Consider the following 5,000-nt stretch of genomic DNA (forward strand, 5'->3'; position numbering starts at 1 on the left):
TATAGGTATAAAGACTAAATTTTCTGACTGAAGTAGTAGATAATTCCCCATTAACATTTCAATATCTCTATATCTACTAGACGAGTTTCCCGTCAGTGATGTATGGCGTAGTTGGACATTTGTATATTTTTGTTGATGTAAATTTTAGAGTTGGCACTATAGGTGTATTTGAACATTTTCGTTCAAAGAGCTCAACCAGAAGCTCTTTTTTTCCATTAAAACTTCCTCCATTTCTTAGCAACTGAAAATATGTGTCTCTTCCAAATATTTTAAATGTTTCGGTCAGAAAAGGAATTTAAGGTTTATCTTCAAAGCATTGTTTTTTTTTTTTTTTTTTTTTTTTGTAGTAACTGCACTTCCTTGTTAGAGTCTTCTAATATTGTTCCCTCTTTTACACTCGAATAAGTACTGTGGTACATTTCTCACTTGATTCGATATTATGAAAGCTGTTGTGTAGTTTTTATATTCAGTAAATGTACGAATAATAAGGTTTATTCAAAAATCGTTTCATGTGATAATTATTATTATTTTTATTATTATTATTATTATTATTATTATTATTATTATTATTATTATTATTATTATTATTATTATTATTATTATTATATTTGCAACCAAAGCTATAAAACTGGTTGGAAAAGCAAAATTCTATATGCTCAAGGGCTCCAACAGCAAAAAATCCTATTGAGGAAAGGGAACAATTAAATAAATAAGCTACAACGTAAGTGATAAACAATCGAAATAAAACATTTCAAAAACAATAAAAACATTAAATTATATCTTTTATATATAACAGTAAAAACTTAGAAATAAAAAAGAAAGAAAAATTAGATTGAACAGAGTACCACATTGTACCTTCAAAAAAGAAAACTTTTATACAAGACAATGGAAGGCCATGGTACAGAGGCTATGGTACTACCTACGACTAGAAAACAATGGCTTGATTTTGGAGTGTCCTCCTAGAAGAGCTGATTGAGTATAGAATCCTCAATTTATAAAGTGACTTTTATTGCAGAGTCAGATAAATTACTTATATATCAACCAATACAAACCAAATTGTGTCATCCATTAACGTATATTATTTCATAATTTAATTCTACTTGATATTGTGACGGCGCCGAGTAAGGCTGTGAACTCAAAGGCAGGTTAGAAACGACTGAGTTATATTATTGTAGAACACTCTCCTTATATACAAAACCTCAAGGCAACAGGACATAACAAGTTCACAAGACAGACAATATCACAGAGGAAAAACCAGACATGAATTTTCGTGTTCGTTTTAGTGCGAGGGAAGAGCGAAGATACAAGCATAATATATACAAAAGGAATTATGTACAATTGTGTGAAACATGGTTGGTATATGGCTCCCCCCCTAAAAATGACATACTGTACATGTTAAATAGGGCGCCCTGATCTAGAAAGGCGAACTGTAGGCGGGTCATCTGGCAGAAGATAAGCAGGTTTTAGACGATCAATGGAGACCCAGTCTTCTTTGCCCCGAATGTTTAGGAGGAATGCTTTCGCACTGCGTCGGATCACAAGGAAAGGGCCCGTGTAAGGGGGCGTTAGTGGTGGCTTGCTGGTGTCGTTGCGCAGGAAGACGTGCGTTGCAGATTGCAAGTCTGTTGGTATATGATGCTTTGCTGGGGGCTTGTAAGTCTGGCGGCACGGAGTAAATTTTCCCACGACGTGACGTATGCGCTGGAGATCGTCGGAGGAGGTTGTAGAAGTAAAAAATTCGGCAGGGACGACCAACGGGTCACCATACACCATTTCAGCTGCCGAGACGTCGAGGGCATCTTTAGGAGTGGTCCTTAGTCCAAGGAGGACCCTGGGAAGCTGAGTAAACCAGTTGCAATCCTTGCAGCGGGACATCAAAGCTGCTTTGAGGGTGCGATGAAAACGTTCAACCATTCCATTGGCAACGGGGTTGTAGGCCGTTGTCTGATGTAGGGTGATGCCCAGGAGATTCACTAATGACGTCCACAATTGGGAGGTGAAAGTGGTTCCCCTGTCAGAAGTAATATGCTCAGGGATACCGAATCTTGAAATCCATACAGAGAGTAAGGCAGATGTACATGAGGCGGACGTTGCAGTTTCCATGGGAATGGCTTCAGGCCAACGAGTGGAGAGGTCGATGACGGTAAACAGGTAACGATGTCCTTGTGATGTGGGTAGGGGGCCTACAACGTCGACGTGAATGTGTGCGAAATGACGCTGTGGTTGAGGAATGGTGCCCACTCCTGAATCCGTGTGTCGATGTACTTTGGAAGTTTGGCAAGAAGTACAGGCGCGGTCCCAATCCTTAGCATCCTTAGAAATGCCGTGCCAAATGAACTTTGCCTTCAGCAGCTGTGCAGTAGAACGGCACGAGGGATGTGAAAGGCCGTGGATGAAATCAAACACCTGTCGGCGAATGGGAGCAGGAATCCAAGGTCGCGGTCTACCAGTACTGACGTCACAGAGGAGGGTGGTGTTGGAGTCTTCGAGGGGAAAATCTTCCCAACGGAGGGACGTGTAGGATGTCCTACAAGCTTGATACTCTGGATCCTGTCGTTGGGCTTCAGCCAGGACGTTGTAATCCAATCCCAGTTGAACGGCAGCCAACGTGTTTCTTGACAGGGCATCGGCAACGGGATTCATTTTCCCAGGGACGTATTGGATTCAGCCACGGCGGAGAGATGTCGGCGTTGACGGGCGGACCAGGCGTCAGACTGTCGAGTGAAGGCGTGCACCAGAGGCATGTGGTCTGTGCGAATGACGAAGGGCGTACCTTCTAAGAAATGGCGAAAGTGACGGACAGCCAAGTGCACCGCCAGCAATTCTCGATCGAAGGTACAATAACCCGATTCTGCCTTGGACAGTTTTCTGCTGAAGAAGGCCAATGGGCGGGCCGAGCCTTTGACCACCTGCTCGAGTACTGCACCAATAGCGACGTCGCTGGCATTGGTGGAGAGAAGGAGAGGGGCGTGTGGGATAGGAAAATTGAGAGCCGCAGCAGTTGATAGGGCCTTCTTTGCATTGCAGAAGGCTGCTTCTTGAAGGGGAACCCACTTCAGGTCCTTTGGCTTGCCCTTGAGGGAGGCGTAGAGGGGAGCATGAGTGGCGGCAATGGCTGGCAGAAAACGGTGATAATAGTTGATCATGCCCAAGAATTCCTGCAGAGCTTTGACAGTCGAGGGTGCGGGGAAATTCTAAACGGCTGCTACCTTCTCAGGGAGGGGATGGACTCCTTCAGGAGTGATACGGTGCCCTAAGAACGACACTTCATTGGCGCCAAAGGTACACTTGTCGTGCCGGACTACAAGGCCGTTTTCTTGCAGGCGGTCGAGCACGATGCGCAGGTGACGGAGGTGTTCCTCTTTTGAGGAGGAGAACACAAGTATGTCGTCCACATAACATACACAGAAAGGGAGGTCCCCTAAGATGCCATCCATGAGACGTTGAAACGTTGCCCCAGCATTACGAAGGCCAAAACAGGAGTAATTGAAGGTGTATGTGCCAAACGGAGTGGTGATGGCGGTCTTGGGGATGTCTTCTGGATTCATAGGCACCTGATAATACCCCTTTAGGAGGTCGAGCGTAGAGAAAACCTTCGCTTTGTGCAGGTAGGAGGTTACATCGGCAATGTTTGGGAGGGGGTACTGATCCGGTTCTGTTTGCATGTTCAGGCGCCTGTAATCCCCGCACGGATGGATTGAGCCGTCTTTCTTCAGAACGATGTGTAAGGGTGACGACCATGGGCTGGAGGCCTTTTGGCAAAGTCCCATTTTCTCCATTTCGGCGAACGTCTGTTTGGTGGCTGCCAATCGTTCCGGTGCCAGACGTCTGAATTTTGCGAAGACTGGGGGTCCTGTCGTCTTGATAAGGTGATAAATACCGTGCTTGGCAGGAACCATGGGTGTTTGGCGAAGTTCTGGACGGAAAACTTCCGGGTACGACGTCAGGAGGTGGGCGTAGGCATCCGTGGGTGCGCTGATGTGGAGAGCGAGGTTAGAGGGGGCGGGTTGAAGAGGTGTCGACAAGTACGAGTCATGAATTTTCATGTTCGTTTTAGTGCGAGGGAAGAGCGAAGATACAAGCATAATATATACAAAAGGAATTATGTACAATTGTGTGAAACACGGTTGGTTCAATATTATTGCCCTTCTCGTATATAGTGGTCTAGCATGATTTGCACAGAAATTTAAATGTAATTAAATGGTTAAAAAGCTTAATCGAATGAGTCTTACTTAAAAGCTTCATAGCAACTAATCCATAAAAAAATATTATTATTAATATTATTATTATTATTATTATTATTATTTTTATCATTATTATTATTATTATTATTATTATTATTATTATTATTATTGTTATTATTATTATCATTATTATTATTATTATTATTATTATTACTTGCAAAACTACAACCATAGTTGGAAAAGCAGGTTGCTATAAACCCAGAGGCCCCAACAGGGAAAATAGCCAAGTGACGAAAGGAAACGAGGAAAAAGATATTTTAAGAACAGTAACAAGCTTGAAATAAATAATTTTTATATACGCTATAAACATTTTGATAAACAAGAGGAAGAGGGATGAAATGGAAACGTGTGTATCCGAGTGTAAACTCAAGCAAGAGAACTCTACCGCAAGGCAGTAGAAAACCATCGTAAAAAGGCTATGGAATTACCCAGGACTAGAGAACATTGGTTTGATTTTGGAGAGTCCTTTTCCTAGCGCTGCTTACAATAGCTAAAGAGTCTCTTCTACCCTTGCCAGAAGGAAAGTAGCCACTCCAAAATTTACAGCACAGTAATTAACCCCTTGGGTGAAGAAGAATTGTTTGGTAATTTCAATTCTGTCAAGTGTATGAAGACAGAGGAGAATGTGAAAAGAATAGGGCAGACTATTCGGTATAAGTGTTGGTAAAGGGCAAGTGAACCGTAACCAGAGAGAAATATCCAATAAAGTACTGTCTACCAGCCAAAAGACCCCATAACTCTATAGCAGTAGTGTCT

Source organism: Palaemon carinicauda, chromosome 9 (assembly GCF_036898095.1).
Source record: "Palaemon carinicauda isolate YSFRI2023 chromosome 9, ASM3689809v2, whole genome shotgun sequence".
Taxonomy (NCBI): Eukaryota; Metazoa; Arthropoda; class Malacostraca; order Decapoda; family Palaemonidae; genus Palaemon; species Palaemon carinicauda.